Below are 18,099 nucleotides of genomic sequence, written 5' to 3'. Positions count from 1 at the left end.
AAAATTAAGAAATACTCCTATTAGTTTAGAGCCTTATCAAGATGTTGGGGATGATCTAGATGTTATGAAGACCCTAATCATTAAAAGGACTAGGAAGTAGGTTGAATGGACCACAACAAAGAGGAGTTGAAGAAAAAGTGTGATAGCTCAAGTCTCTCCAATAGCTATAGTAGCTCCTTCCTCTCAAGGTGATACATTAGGTGTAACACTAGCTATTACCCAAGGACCAACCCAACCATCTAGTAGAGGTGATAAACCTCCTACTAAAAACATTCCTTTGACTAAGACTTACCATTATGGTTCCCCCCAGTGATTGGTTCCTAGCCAAAAGCTAAGAAGAAGGTATATGAACTGAAAGGTAGTGTTGCTACTCTGGTTCCTTCACCTACTAGTAGTCTAGTTCCATCTACATGCCCTACACTTCTTCTCCTAAGTAGTCCTCATGTGCAAGTAGTGGACTTCAAATATGGAGGAAGTAGTGATGGCAAGACCACTGTGTCAGATGAAGTAGCCAAGAAGATTGAAAAGATAGAGAAAGGCTAAGAGTCCTTGAAGCTTATCTCTCAAGCTCAAAAGAATCATTTTTCATTGACAAGGAAATAAATCACTCTAGTCAAAAGGAAAATGTTTAGTATTTATTCTCTTGGGATAGCCTCAAAGTTTATAGGCATAAAATCATGGTTGGAAGACACTCTAGATAAGAAGAGAAAGAGGAAAGATGAAGGTGCCCCTAGCAAAGATACATTATCCCTTGCCATTCATTCTAGATCTACATTGACTAAGGTCAAGAAACAAAAGACCTTGTCTATCCTTGGGCAAGATCCTAAAATAGGGTATTTAACAATGGAGATAGCCAAACCTAACAAGGAAGGAAGGATCGAGGATATGACTATAGGTGATTTCACCATGCATTCAATAGTTCTTAGGGAAGCCGGACATGATACCAAAATTAGCTTATGAAAGTCCACAAACAAGGTGATCAAAGGACAACCTGAAAGCCTTAAGTTGTGAATATTCTGGATGAAAGAAGAAATACAAGAATTGAATAGTTTCATAAGGCAATTAGCGACCCATTTGGCAAGCATTTATGGGATGCCCATTACTAAAAATCCCACTGTTGTAGACATCTAGGCACTTATCTCTCAGTTTCAAGAAGATAAGCATTTTGGACAAATTAGCAAAGAGTGGAGTGAAAATATCAAGGAAAAAGGACTCTCTATTATAGACCAGATTGGTAATGCCATTCTAAGATTTGAAGCAAAGAAGGATAATATATCATCAAATAGGGCCACCTTGGTTGCAGAAAAGGTCAAGAGTGATGATTGTGTATCTTTTTTGAAAATGATCATCCACATGAAAGCAAAAGAGGCCGTTGAAGCAAAGATTTTACCCAAAAGAGTTTAGCCCCTAGTTGAGTGGTTTCAAAACATGCAGTTCTATTGGTGTAAATAAGTATTTACTATTTACACTTTACTTAAGTTTAATTAGGTTAATACATATTTTATTATTTATTTATTAGTCACCTAGGAGTATGTGTACTCTTGTGAGTTATCATGTTGATAAAATAGGAGTTTGCACTCTAATTATTATATGATGTCTACACATAGGAGTAAGCACTTTATTTGAGCACATGTTGTCTACAACATTCTAGACACCTCATCATGCTTATCCTCTTATTGTGGAGGATATGTGCTTAGTTGTCATGCTTATCTCCTAGTACATGGTAGACACATTCTAGATGTATCTTAGAGGCTTTTATATACATGCTCTCCTAGTGTGTATGTACGTACTTTTGACATAATAGTGAGTATTCTCATATTTATCATACTCTTGGTCTACTATTGTGCTCCTTGATCTTGGGTGAATTTTTGTGTAAGGAAAATTCTTACATGGTATCAAAGCTCAGGGAGATCCTCTTCAAATAGCCATTCAAGACCATTGTTTCTTCAGCACCTTGACCCAAATCTAGAGAATCTACAGATATTGGGAGCATCTAGAGACAAAGTAAACATCACCATTGTGTCTACAATGTCAATTCGGTGAATTGACTATAAATTTGCCTATGTTGGGCCATAGTCAAAATTGAGGCACCATTTTTTTGTAAACTGGCAATCCAAAGGCCCGATTTGCAAAATTGGTATGATCATTTTAGATTTGTAAATTTAATTTTCAGATTTGGATTTTTTACATCTGCCTCTCTATAATTTTTTTTTGGATTTGCATTTTTTTCTAGAAATTTTTGGCCATCAGGCCTATAGGAGAGATATTTTGTAGGTGAAAATTAAAGCTTGCTGGTGCAAATCAGATATTTGCATCACATTTAGAAGGTTAAAAAACCCCTAGATTGACTTTTGTTTCACCAAAATTGGAAATCTGAGGTGAAATCTAGAGTTAATTAATTTTTGGAGGCGTGATGACAACGATTCAGGAAAAATAATTACAGTAGCAATTTTCAAACAGAGATATCTCCCTCATATGTACTCATTTTTTTGAGATTTTTTGTTTTGTTTTGTTTTGGGATAGAATTTTGTGATCTAAACATTGGTGTAGGTGGTTTTAGATCTCTATTCTTGATTTTTTCTGTAACTCACAAATCCCAATTTTTGCCACTTTAAATGCTTAGTAAAGGTTCATTTGGACACATAATCAAGTTCTATTTTTTTTGTAAGTGCATTTTTTTTGTCTACTTTCCAAATTTGTAATCAAACCATAGGTACTATAGATAGAAATGCTACTTTTAGAAATAGGCCCTAAATTGGCATGTGGTTATCACATTAAGTGCCAAATCATACATTGGGGGGGTTTCTTGATTTAGTGAAAAGTGGGGAGGGCAGGGGGGATGTTCTAGGTGTTGTGTTATTCTTTTTTTTGTAGAATTCTTTTATTTTCTGCATCATGGGAAATTTTAAGCTTCCAAAATTAACTCCTCATAACTATGCTACATGGTCCATCAAAATGTGGTGTCACTCAATGCATAATGGAGTTTCTCAATATGTAGAAGGTACCCTTCATAAACCAATAGGTGATAATGTATCAACAAGTGATATCTCAGCTTGGGATGCAATGGATAGGGAAGCCCTAGGTGCTATATGTTTGGGGGTTGATGACAAGATCATGTATTAGATTCTAAAGTCTTCTACATCCAAGCAAGCTTGGGATACCCTCAACAACCTATATGGTAAAGTGTCTGAGGAAGATGTTTTCAAAATTGAAGATGAGCTAGTCTCCTTAGATCCAAGGATATTTGACTCCATATAGGATTTTATCATAAAGGTGAATGAATTAAGAATGAAACTTACTAATTTTTGGAATCCTATTAAAGATGATAGGTTGGTCTATCTTATACATAATAAGCTAGCATCGGAGTATTCCACATTTGTTTCTTCTTATAACACCTCAAATACTATCGTAGGGTTTTCCTATCAGAAAGTCTCTTTTGATGAATATGCTGATCTATTGGATAGAGAAGAAAAGAAGTTGATATCAATGACGATTCTCAATTCACCTAAGTCTAAAGCATTGGTGGCCAATAATGAGGGTTCTAAAAATTTAGTTGGGAAGTCTTCAAATAAAGGAAAGGGAAAGAATAAGAAATGGAAGAACAAATCAGAGGATGCAAAAAAGACAACACCATCATCCAATCAATGAGGCAAGGCTTACTTGAATTCAAAAAAGAAGGGGGACATCAATAAGGAGAAGAAAAAGTGTGCCTATTTCAAGAAACTGGGTCATGAAGAACATGAGTGTTATCATAAAAAGATTGATGAATTGACCAACATCATGAAGAAACATAATGTTCCATTGCCTAATACTTATAGGGAGAAAGGTTCTTCTTCGGATTCAAAGGGCAAAGGGCAAGCACTCATGACAAATTCAAATTCTTCAATGGAATGGATACTTGACTCAAGTGCCTCTTATCATATGGGTTCTTCATAGGAGGATTTTTCTTCATTGAAGCAATTAAAGGTACCAAAAATCTTTGTGGAAGATGATACAAAAATAGAAGTTGAAGGGAAAGGAAAAGTGGAAATGGAAAATGGAGAGTTTAAAGATGTTCTCTATGTTGCCAACTTAAGTTCTAATGTCCTCTCAATTTACCAAATCACTCACCTTGGAGATGGTTGTAGAGTTGAGTTCCTTCCTAACTTAGTACAAGTGCACAGTCTAAAAGATGACTCATTGGTTGTAGTGGGGAAAGTTAGTCATCACAAAATGTTGTATTCTTCCTCCTATTTTGTGCCCAAGTCTCCTTCATAGGCCTTGTTATCTCAATGAAATTCACAAATCCAATTATGACATGAGTGGTATGGACATCTTTCCTTCCGCTATCTTTAGCAACTTTGCACAAATAGAATGGTCAAAGGTCTACCTCCAATAAACTTTCCCACATACGAATGTTCAATAGGTATAGTAGATATGCATCCAAAGGAGAAGTGACATAAAGGGAAGTCTTCAAGAGCACCAATTATTCTCTAGATGATTCACATGGTATTAGCAGGACCTTTTGCAGTAACAGTAGTCAACCAGGATTGCTACATACTTGTCTTCATTGATGAATTTTCAAGATACACTTGGGTCTACTTTCTTCATCATAAGAATGAAGTATTGGAAAAGTTTCTAGCCTTCAAGACTCATGTTGAATAGAAATTGAGGAAATCCATCAAAGTTCTGAGGATGGACAATGAAACTAGATATGTGAATAGAAGACTTAAAAACTTTTGCATACTTCAGGGAATTCAGAATCCACTAGCATTCAATCCACATAAGATAGATGGTGCAACATTAAGGATCCTCGCTCTTAAGTCCATGGCAAGTTGCATGATATAGGCCAAGTCTCTAGATCCATCACTTGAAGTTGGAGCAATCAAAAATGCTACTCACATTCTTAATTGGTCTCCTCATCTAGCCTTAGATGGAAAAACTCCTTTTGAGGCATGGTGTGGTAGAAAATTAATTGTGACACACTTCAGAGTCTTCAGTTCTCCTATATGGGCAAACACATCTTCTAGGGGATGCAAGGCACCATCATCTTAGCCTTCTACCTTCATTGGTTATGAAGATGGTGTGAAGGCATACAGACTCATGGATCTTGAGACACATTAAATTTTTGTGGAGAGGGATGTACACTTTGAGGAAAGCTCACCAAGATTGTCCTCTAATCCTCTCTGCACATCATACCATGCAGAAATTGATAGTGACACTAGTGATAGTGCTTCAACAGATTTAGACACATGGGGTTCTATCGACAGTTGCAATGAGAGATCATGATATCAACATTCTCCACATGCATATATCACCAAGGTGATAGGTCCAGCACAGAAGAGTACACCTACTCTTCCAAGTCCAATATTAGCAACAAATTTGGAGGACATTATTAATGATCTACACCTTCTCTTTGATGAAGTGGGCTCTTCTTTAGTTGTCATGAAGGTTCACTCTAAATCTCCTATTCATTCTCTACATGATCAATTGTCATAGGTTGAAGTGATTATGGATATTTATGAACAATAGTTATAGAGGGTTTATTCATAAGCTAAGGAGACAGACAGTTCTTTGAGACAGGTTCTTTAGCTAGTTGAATAGGCTTTAGAGACATCACTTACCTATGGGATTCTTTCCACACATAGTAGAAGCATATCATTTTTACCCATGGCATTGTTTCTTCCAAATGGGAGGAATGCCATTCTGTAGTCTTAGATTAGCTTCTTCATCAGAGCAGTCACTAGTTGGCATTCTTCTTTTAGGGGTCGGGGGGGTGTGGAGACTATCTTGTCTCTCATTTTCTTCTCATTTTTCTCTTATGTATATACTAGATGTATGTCATAATGAGGGGGTCTTGATTACTCCATCCATCCATACATCATATCTTTTTCATCTCTCTTTTTGGGGGAGGGTTTTTCCCATGAGGTTTTCCCTCTTTCTCTAATTTATGAGAGATTTCTTTTGCATTATGTACATGGGTACCTAACATGGCCTAGTAATCGAGACCCATCATGCATTTCATCCTAGATTATGTAAGCTTAATGGAATTCCCTTAAGTTGCACTTAATGGGGGGTGTTGGTGTAAATAAGTATTTACTATTTACACTTTACTTAAGATTACTTAGGTTAATGCATTTTTTATTATTTATTTATTAGTCACATAGGAGTATGCGTACTCTTGTGAGTTGTCATGTTGACAACATAGGAGTTTGCACTCTAATTATGCACATGGTGTCTACACATAGGAGTAAGAACTTTATTTGAGCACATGGTGTCTACAACATTCTAGACACCTCATCATGCTTATCCTCTTATTGTGGAGGATATGTGTTTAGTTGTCATGCTTATCTCCTAGTACATTCTAGACACATTCTAGATGCATCTTAGAGGTTTTTATATACAGGCTCTCCTAGTGAGTATGTACATGCTTTTGACATAATAGTGAGCATTCTCAAATTGATAATACTCTTGGTCTACTATTATGCTTATGCTTGTGCTCCTTGATCTTGGGTGAATTTTTCTCTAAGGAAAATTCTTACAAGTTCAAATATGAAATGATTATGGCAGTGGAAGGACTTAAATAAATTAAAGCCAAAGAAAAGAAGGAATAGGATAGAGACTATGAACTTTTAAGAGGATTGCATACTAATTCATAGTCTAGTGGACAAGGAAAAGGCAATAATTGGAGTAAGTGTCATGAAGGCAAACTTCACAAATTTCATAGATGAGTTGACAGAAATAACTTCTAGTCACTAGGACATAATTTTCGAGCTTCAAAAGCTTGGTGGATGTGTACACATGGCCATGAAAGAACTACAAGGCTGGTTGGGCACTATCAAAGATCTGGTCTGGGAGCATTCTAAGTGGCTCTTGAAATACACAAATGTACATGTCCATAAGCATGAAGAGATGATTTCGATCATTGTCGCTACCAAAGCCTACAGGACAAAGATAAAAAAAGGAAAGAAGGCAAAGTGATTCTTATTTTTCCCTTTCCCATTTTTAAATGTAATTATTGTAATAGAAAAATTGGCTTCTTGCCATTTGTCATTTTGGAGAAGATGAACTGATTGAACTTCCATTGTAATGATCATCTCAAAATCCTATATGTATGATAATGAAAGATTAATAAAGGGTCGACTAATTTTTCGTGTGAAGTACTTGATGTTGCAGAGTCAATTGAATGGTATTTTGTATCAACTATTTCCTATTCCATTCTGTTAGTAATTAATTGTTAGTTTTCTCTTTTGTCTCGATTAAAACAAGAAGGGAACAGAGCTTCATTCCCCAATTTTGAAACAATGAGTTGAACATGATAAGTATTGTCATCTTAGGTTCAAATAGGTCCTTTAAGTGTTTTTTCCTTCAAGTTAAGCTTAGTTTCTTTGCATTTGATATTTCTAATTAGTTCAATTTAGCATCAGTTGGTATGCACCATTGAATAATTAAATTTATGAGTTCATAAGATGTGTGAGTCCATAAAACTTAATTAACTTTCTAAATAATTTTTGGCCTAAGTTGAACCCTATATAGGTTTAGCTTGGTTTACCTCTCCTATTCTCTAGTTAAGAACATACCCTATTTAGATTTAGAAATAAAAAAATTCATTGTAAATCTACAATAGGAAGCTGTACCTAATATTTCAAAGGGAAGTTAGTCTTTTCAAAAGCAACTTTCCAACTGTTGTAATTAGTTATTGTTCATGAATTAGGGCATCTAAGATTTAAAATCATAATGAAAAAAATTATTTACCAAAATTATCCTAATAATGATCAGATACTTATTTATTTTGCACAATAGTTGTACACTAAGTTCCATGTGGGGCTTAACATCAACTACTTAGATATTTCAAATTATTGTAGATAGGGGCGTAGTCAGATCATAGATAGTGACCAACATTGAAGTGCACATCATCTGCCACCTTTAGATGTTAGATAGTTTGCTGGGTAGAGAACTCATTCAGTGCCTCCAACACTAGCTCATATTACTGATAGAGTTGTGATTTCTTCCCAGAGGGGAGCAATTGACATTATTGGACACATTGTATTTGTGATTGCCTATATCACTCTCTTGGTTAGTATATTCACACTCATCGAAGTCATCTAGACTAAGCATCTTCAGAGGCATTGAGTAGCACTTTAGGAACCTCCCCTAGTGATGCATATAGAGCTATTGGACAACCATTACTAGGTGATTTTAATGCTCTTTGTGGACAACACACATATAGATCTAGCATTATAGGTTTTGGAGGACCTATTGTAGAGTATCAATTTTATTTTTGATACATAGGGGATATCAATTCACTCAATGATGGACACCATTAGACTACATTAGGTCCCCATAGTTCTATAGGCATAGATGACACCAGTGACAATCGCCACATAGCATAGTTCACAACATTCTACACCAGGCTTATGACACTTTGCAAATTGTTTGGGCATATGAGTTGGAGATGTCAGGATCATAGTTGAGGGCCTTGATGATTTTGGTGAGAAATTATGAGGGCTATTTGAGTTTGATACGAGTTAGAGCATGACATTTTCATCATACATGGACATGTTATCCCAACCTAGCATTGATTTTATAGCATTACCTAGCTAGTTACGCACACCACTTCACTTGTCATTACTAGCAATTGGAGATTGTAGCATTAAAGGTGCTTTAGGAGATTGTGGCATTGAGGGTGCTTTAGTAGGTGTTGGAGCTTTAGGAGATGTTGTTGGTCTATTAGGATAAGAAGTTGATACTAGTACTAGAGGTTCATTGGCATATGATACGATGGAGTCTCATGATCATCCTCCAGGTCCTGAGACCCAATACTTATATAATATTTTTAAATTTAAATATATGAAATTAAAAAAATTGTTCAGATAGATATTAAAAGTTTATAATAAATTGAATAAATTGTTTAGACACAAGTCACTGAGCACATTTTACATCTACTATTGGGTTAGGGCATGTATTTCATATAGAGGATTCTATTGAGACACCTAGTAGTGTTGAGATACAAGTTATAAATAGTTTGTAAAGTTATCTATGTTTCAAACTATATGAACTCAAATTTATGCATGCATGTATATATGTGTATGGATAGTTATAATGTATATATATTTGTAGGGCTTGATTGTTGTGTGTCAGCCATAGGATGTACAGGAGATTCAACCAAAGGGTCATTTTGTTCATATGCATCTTGAGGGGTCCCTACAATAGTACTAGATATATGTATATTTTGATGCATTTATATATCCAAGACTAACACACATGCATTTCAATACCTTGATGACAAGTATTTGACTATTTATTTGACTATTTATGTATACATGTTTATTCAAGATTTACATGCATTAGTTGTTCACATAGTTTTCATACATGCATTTAAGTATAGATATTAGATCTATACGTTCACTCTTGAGATGTACATGTATATTTTTATATTTTAGTATAACATTCTTCATGAATGAGATTATAGATTTTAAACTTTAGTTTTTTTTGTAATATATCAAGCCAAACAACTTTAAATTAATTCAAATTATTACAAACTAAATCTTAAGAACTAATAGATAAGATAATATTATTAAATTAATATAGCATTCATTCCTTATAATAAATCAATTAGTAGAACTAAAGATACATATTTGTTTTATGTGGATAAAAATATGCTAGTAGGTGTATATGAGCAATGTTAGTATGCTAATAGAAACTAAATTTAAATAAAGCTTCTACAAACTAAACAAAATTCATAAACTTCAAGATAGACTAAGATGAGCTCTCAATTGAAAATATGAGCCATTAATGGGCTCTCTCAATGAGAAGCTCTCTTGTTGAGTGGCTTTATCTAAATGGATAGGATGTATGCTCAATATGCTTCCAAAGGCTTCAATGGATGATTTTGGATTTTTGGTGTGGATAGATGGCTTTAGTATGGATTTGGCTCTCAAAATAGCATTATAACTTTACTTCATGGATTGTGTTATTTTGCAAAAGGGAAGGATCCAATTTATAGGCAAGAGGCTTGAGGGATTGAGGGCTAAGATGCAAGGATGGGAAAAAGCTCATGGAGGGCTCAGATTGCATGAGAGGAGAGCACATGGATTGTGCTTCCTTACAGCCAATCAAGGAGTGACACATGTCACATGGTGAGAGGATGGAGGAAAGGGGAAGGATGAGTCAACAAAGGAGGCTCAAGGGATAAAATCTTCATAAAGACCCTCATAATGACTTGTAAGAGCAATAAAAGGGCTTGGAAGAGTCATTTATGGCCTAGTGGGCTTCATAAAGTTTTATGGTTGAGATATTATGAGGGTGATGAGAGAAATTTCGACTTGGACTTGATTAGGAGGGTTTTAAGCTTGCTTAGGCTTGTGCAAATGATTAGAGGATGGATTAGGATGGTTTAGGATTAGCTTAGGGATAGGCAAGTGGATGGCATTTAATGAGGGTGGGTGAAGGAGGAGATATTTGTTAACTTTGGCTTGGGTTAGTAAGTCTTAACCCATGTTTAGGGAATGTGAAAAGGTTAGGAGGGGATTAGGATTAGGTTTAAAGACATCTTCTAGAAGAGTCTAGACTTTGGATGAGGATAAAGACTTTCTAGAATAGTCTAGAATTTCCTAGGATGAGGATGAAGACTTTCTAGAAGAGTCTAGAACTTCTTAGGATGAGGATAAATTAGATTTTTAGGAAATAAATAAAGTTTTATTTATTTCAAGGGTTTGGGTTGAGGAGATATTTATTAAAACTTTTTAAATAAACATGAGGATTAATATTTAATCTTAATTAAATATTTTGAGTTGGGATTAGGGGTAGGAAATGATGGGATTAGCCTTTAATCGAAATTAAAGAAGGATTAGAAGATTTTGGAAGAGGTTAGTGGTCTTAAGAAAATTGGCCAAGCTTTGGGCAAAAAATAAATTTTTTATTTATTTTGGGTTTCCTGGTCAATTTATTAATTAAATAATTAATAAATAAGGAAATAATGTTTAAATAAGATTTAAACATTTTTGGGAGGGATTCCTTAATTAAATATTTTTAATTAAGATAAAGGGATTTAATGGCATAAAAATTAATTAATTAATTAATTAAATAATTAATTAATAAATGATGATGTCACAGGACTTTTTCAGAAAATAAAAATACTTTATTTTCTAAAGGTTTTTAGATGTCTATAGTAGGTAAGCTAATACATTATTTTTAAAAAGTTTTAAAAAATATAATATTCTTTTTTTTTTGGCAAGAGTGGACAGGCCACTTGATATATATATAATTTAAAACTGGTTCAAGAGCTCAACTGGGAAAGAATCAGAAAGAAAACATAGTATTGTTGTAGTATGTACAAAATACAAGCATCAATATTGACAAACATAGATCGATGGAAAAGACATAAAAATGCCAAAATTCAAACTTTATTAAATTTTTCATTTTTAAGTGTATCAAAATAGTAGGCATAAGGGACTCAAAACAACCAAAGTTTTCAAACATTTTACAAAACATGCCTAAAGTTTTAGAAGAAAAGACCAAAAAAGAGAAAAATGCCAGTTAACTATTTTCCTTCCATGTCCTTAGCACCCTTTGTAGAAGTGGATGCAAAACTAGGTTGTATCGAGTGACCCCATCCAAAATCTGAGCATGGTAGTGGAGCCACCTCCAATCCCGAGCTCGAGCCTTCAATAGCAGCATCAGAAATACCACCCTAGACTATTGGTTTGGGATGATTCAAGTGGGATTTTGGGACAAGGTGTCCCAAGCCAAGAGCACTTAGAGTAGGAATCGACCAGTCACCAATTTCACAAGCCGATTGATATAAGGGAGCCAAAGGCATCTGCTTATGAGATACTACATGTGCATCAGAAATTGGAAGAACCAATATGTCAAATAGTACAAATCTAATTTGCTTCACACCCTCAGTCATCTAAAAACCTAGAGCTTTTGTCATAACTTGCAAGGTCTTGGTCAAGAGCCATGTGTTGTGCTTTTTACATGACTTTTATAATGCCTCAAAAGTCACCAAAACTTCATGTTTTTGCATGAGCATGGTCCTTGAAAATAGTCCTCCCACCAAGGCATTTTCGGGCCACAAATCATAACTCTACATAGTTTGCTTTAGTTTATTTTGAGCCCAAAAATTTGGTCTGACCACCATGTAAGCAATGATTTCCAATCTCAAAGTTGATTGAAGAAGATCCATAGCATTATATAGAAATATGGAGACCAAATTTGAAGGGTACAACACATGTCTAGATGTTGCAGAGTAGAAGTCCTCCCCAATGACATTATGAATCACACAACAAGTGGAGGAAGAAAGTAGAATGAACATAATATCCAACACCTCATCATCCAAGCAATGAGAGAGTGCATCTTCGTCTACAATAAATTGAAGCAAAATTTTGTAATTTTTGGGGAGGATGCTTTTATGATACCGATGACAAGACTCACATTTCACACAAGCATCCAAAGAGAATGACATCCTAGAAATTGAGAAGGCAAGCAAATCGAGCAGGGAAGAAGGAGACATAAAAAGAAATCCAAACTCTCAAAATATATGGCACATCTACTCCCATGTGAGTAATAAATAAGGTTCCATTACATCAAATCCCAATTGCAAATGTGTAGAGTGAAGTACAAGACTAACAACCCCAAATTGAATAAGGCACAAATATTCTACATCTGTATGTACTGGAATGATAAAAAACCTTATTACAATCTATTAAAGTTATCCTTGATCAACTTGGTACACACTTATGACTTAAATGCATATTTGATCTTGCCAAATGTAAAACCACACGACGTACTCAAGTGACGGTAGAAAAAAATGATACTAAGCAATGCAGAAAGATTTAGTATGACTTTACCATAATCTCACACATGTGAACCTCCTCAATCATCAAAGAAGCTCTATGCCATTAGAATTCATCATTAACACCTTCACAAGCATGGACCCAAAACACTCAACAAGATTAGATAGCTCGATCATTATATCCATGAGCACTCGGTAAGAACTATGATCAAATAGCTTGGCATGAGTCTCTTCCTTGTTAACTCAGAAAATGCCTGGCTAGAAGTTGCTCAACACCCTACCTAGGGGAACTTGGTAATTAGTAAACTGAAAAACTCAATAAGCCTTGAGTAACTTGGTCAATACTAAACCTGAGCTTTCTTGGTAAGCATTAAGCCAAGGGTGACTTGGTCAATGATGAACCCGAACTGTCTGTCAATACTAAACTTGGTAAACACTAAGCCAAGAATAACTCGATCAATATTGAACTCTTGGTTAATGATGAATCTAAACTCTCTATCAATACTAAACTCAGTAAACACTAAGCCAAGAGTAACATGGTCAATACTAAACTCGGTAAACATTAAGCAAAGAGTAACTTAGACAATATTGAACCTAAACTTATTCTATTTGTACAACCATCATTAAAAGGTTTTCTCTTGCTAAATTAAGGTAAAAAAAGTGGGAAAGTGGGTAGGTATAAACTCTGTAATACTTGCCTCATTAGTCTTCAAGTCACAACTAATATTGGATAAATTATCTGCAACTTGGTTTCCCACCCCAAGGATATGAGAGAAGGACACCACTTTAAATTTATCAATCATTGCCCAAGCTTTTTCTAGAATATAACCAAACTTCCAGTTCTCTGATTTTTTCTTTACACATGAATTGATAACCACTAAAGAATCCCCCTCAAATTGAATATTAACTATGTTTAGCTGAAGTGCCAGCTCTAAACCAAGTAGGAGTGTCATGGCTTTAGCTTTGTTGTTTGTACCAACTTGCAATTTTTGAGCCAACATACCTAACACCTGCCCATTATGATATCTTATACACTCTAGCTCCTAATTCACTAGGATTGCCTCTCAAGTAGCCATCAAAATTTAACTTACAATCTCCCCTAGTAGGGGTAATCCATTTCATAATCTTTCTATTAACTTTCTCATGAGGACCACCAGATGTAATGAATTGATAAGATGGTGAGGGTAAAGAAGTCCATCTATTACCCAAAGAAATATCCCAACCTGTAACAATAAGATGTTTAGAAGTTCTTTTGACATAAGGTACCACAACTTACCCCACTACAACTTCCAATGCTAACAAAATATTTTCTAATGTCGAAGATTGATTTTGAAAAATCATTTTATTCCTCTCCCACCAAATTTTCCAAATAACAATTGATGGGATACACTTCCAAATGCATGAATAATAAGAGTGGCTAATCAAACTTGGCCAATCTTGGAACATATCCCATAAGGTGTTTGGAAGGGTCATACTAAAATTTAATTTTTGAAGGATAACGATCTAGCATTGATATTAAAATTTACACTCAACAAAGAGGTGGTCAACATTCTCCTCTACCTCCATGCATAATACACATTTCATATTATGAACAATATTCAATTTTGATCATTTTTCTCTTGCCAAAATTCTCTTTTTTAAGGCTAACCAAGAAAATTTCTTGCCTTCGGTTAGACTACTAGGTTCCAACAAAATTTCAATTCCCAAAATGACTTGAAACCAACTTCTAGATTCTTGGCAGCTAAGTAACCCAATTTTACTAAGTATCTGCCCTCTTGTTGTGGGGCCCAAATCAATGTATCTGGGAGATTAGACACTAAAACAATCCTTGTATTACATATACTAATAAATTCTTTTTTGATCTAATCAGGAATTGGTAACTTATTTGGGTTTTTCCAAGTAATTCTAACTAAAATTGGATCAACAAACTGAAAATAATCAACTACATAGGGGCCCCATTCAGCACAAAAAATTATAATCGAATTGTCAAAGGATTTGGAGTTACAAAGCGAAGGAAGGCCATTCCATGAATCCTGCCAAAAGAGTGCCTTAAAACCATTGTTAATTTTCCAAGTCAAATATCTAACAACTAAATCATGAGATCCCACCAAGAAGTTCCAAATAGTTGACCCTTTAGGAAAATAGTTCATAGAAAAAATTCTAGAGGGGTTAATAGAATCTAAATATTTTCTCAGTAAGATCCTACACCATTTAGCCTCTACTTTCTCATACAAAACCAAACTAATTTCCCTTTGAAAGCAATATTCCTTAAAGCTAGATTAGGAAGATTAATCCCACCTTGATGCTTCTCTAAAGACATTTCCTTTAACAAGATGAGAGGGATTTTTCTATTACCTAATATGTTTTACATCCATAAAAAACCTTGAATATTGCCTTCAATATGCTTAATAAGAAACCTAGGAGCTGTGTTGAAGAAGAAGATTTTAGATTTAACCATGCTGATCTTTTGACCTAAGAATAGTGAATATTGGTCTTGTAAATACTTAATATGCTTGGCTTCATTAATATTTGCAGATCCGAACAACAAAGTGTCATCTGTAAAGAGAGAGTGAGTGATCACAAGATCATTTCCTCCAAATTGAATGCTTTTCCAAAGCTCCAACTATTGAGATTGAATTATGGCCCTACTAAAATCTTTTACCATTAGAATAAATAAGGCAGGTGAAAGGGGATCACCTTGTATGATTCCTTGAGAAGATTTGAAGTACCCCTCCAAAGACCCATTAATAAGAACCAAAAATGAAGCCCCTAAAATATAGGCTTTGATCCATTTGCACCAAGCTTTACTAAAACCAAATTTCTCCAGTACTTTGATAAGAAAGGACCAATTAACTCTATCATATGTCTTCATCATGTCAAGTTTAATAACAAAGGAAGGAATTTGGTTTTCTTTGATATGATGAAGATTTTCATGAGCCACAATTGCCCCTTCTAATGTTTGTTTACCTAGCACAAAACTACCCTGTTCTGGAGAAATATTATTAGGCAACAAAACTTAAAGTCTATAATAAATAGCCTTTGTGAAGATTTTATATATAGTGTTGCACAATGAAATTGGTCTAAAATCAACAAAAGTCTAGGGATTGCTAGACTTAGGAATGATGGAAATATTAGTAGAATTAAAATTTCCACACTTGTAACCCATGTGTCGAGAGGATTCTAGGGCCATAAGTAAATCCCAACCTCAAACATCCCAACATTTCTAAAAGAAGAGAGTTGTAAAGCCATCAGGACCAAGTGCTTTATCTGGGGGTAGGGATTGAACTATTTTTTGAATTTCCTCCAAAGTGAAGGGCTTCATAAGAGTATCATTATCTTGATCTGATAAAATTCTTGGAACTGCCTCTAAGAATGAGTCAAGTTGATGGTTTTTTACATCCATTTTCATTGATGGATCAAGGGGTTCTTTAAAGAATCTGAACCCTTCCCTTTTGATACTTGTCTCATCTAATAATTTTTTACCTGTAAAAAAACCTTAATCCATGGTAATTAATTTTATTAAAATGTATACATTTAAAGGTCCTAAAATTTGATATATCAAGCCAAACAACTTTAAATTAATTCAAATTATTATAAAATAACTCTTAAGAAGAACTAATATATAAGATAATATTATTAAATTAATATATCATTCATCCCTTCTAATTGTTAGATCAATTAATATTAACAAAATGTTTACATTTAAAGGTCTTAAATTTTGATTTAAATTAAATTAGACCACCTCAATGTCTAGTTCAACCATGATGTACACTTATAACATGTAATATCTTCTCATGATCTTCACTGTCTAGTCTCCACTTGTGACGTACACGCTTAAATTTGACTGGATGTAGACAAAGCCCAGTGGCAATAACTAGGTGGTTGTATTGTAAAATGTTGTTGTCAGGTTGATAATCAACAAAGTGTATCCCATGTTGGACTATTCTACCTTGCTTCAAATATGTTTCCTATATCACAACATAACCTATACCAAAAATTTAAATATTTTAAAATTTGATAATATAAAGTTACCTAGATATGCATAAATCCATATATGTATGTGCACATGTATGTATAAACCTATGGGGAGCAACATTTCATCACTTTCTTTAGGATCATATAACTTTTTCCTCTCTAAAGTACATCACAATAAATAATAACTGACACCTTTATGATTTCTAAGCTCAACAATCACTACAAATACATCTCCTACAGAAAAATTATACATACATATACATTATATAAGATAGTTCATTGATAATTAAATAATACTTTGAGATTAATTGGAAAGTTGAAATTAATTTTTATGATACTTACCTACTTTTACCAATCTAGAGATATGATTATGATCATCATAAATCAATGGAATATCATCAAAATTTTCATCATCTTTATCAATTGTATTGGTAACATCAAGTGGTACTAAAATCCATACACCTGTATATCTAGATGTTTGATTGATGCATTCTTGATAGTCTTCATCAATGCAACTATCAAAAAACATGAGTACTCTCTTGTCTTCAATGTCCAACTGCAATTATCTATACTCATGACCGAATGTAAGGAACATGTCTTTTCTATTCTCTTGCAACCATGCATGTTTTTTCTATTAGCACTTGAACGTTCATTGCAAAACTATGGAAAAATTAAATTTAAACTTCAATGAATCAAGATAAAACTTAAAAAATAAATTTTAAAATTTCATTACATAAAATTTAAACAAATGTAAACATCCATACTTGTTATCTCTCTAAAGACTCTATATGGTACTTGTTGACTCGTTCTTAATGATGTCCCAACCTCGTCTATAGCAAACTATGTCTTACAACATTCAACAACATCATGTGTATTATTTATACAAAATCCCTTATACTTCATTTGATACTTTTGTAGATCACATTTGATGCAAGCTCTAGCACCATCATGTGTTAAGAGGGAGATTGTTGAAAATAGATTGATACAAGTATGATAAATGTGTTTTCAATCATTGTTTTGTCATTAATGTCAAACATGTTATTTTTATAGTAAGACAACTATGTATATCATGTAAGTACTATCACTTATTTGATTGATGAAGGGGATTTGACCAAATGATGTAACAATAACACTTAGACGAAAAATTGAGTAATGATATGAAATGAAGTACAAGAATCAGCTAAGATAGTGATATCATAGTGTATTGATAATCTACTTAAGGTTGTAAAGGTTGGTTTCACTAAGAAAGTTCAAAAGAACAAGTTAAATAAAGTTTGTTTACAAAGTTTGACTGAATAGACAATAGGTTCCAAGAAAAGTTAGTATAAGCCGAGTAGAAAATTAGTTGG

Source organism: Cupressus sempervirens, chromosome 5, assembly GCF_028749045.1.
Source record: "Cupressus sempervirens isolate cs-2001-9-10 chromosome 5, ASM2874904v1, whole genome shotgun sequence".
NCBI classification, from domain to species: Eukaryota; Viridiplantae; Streptophyta; class Pinopsida; order Cupressales; family Cupressaceae; genus Cupressus; species Cupressus sempervirens.
Note: the sequence above shows the minus strand (reverse complement) of the source record.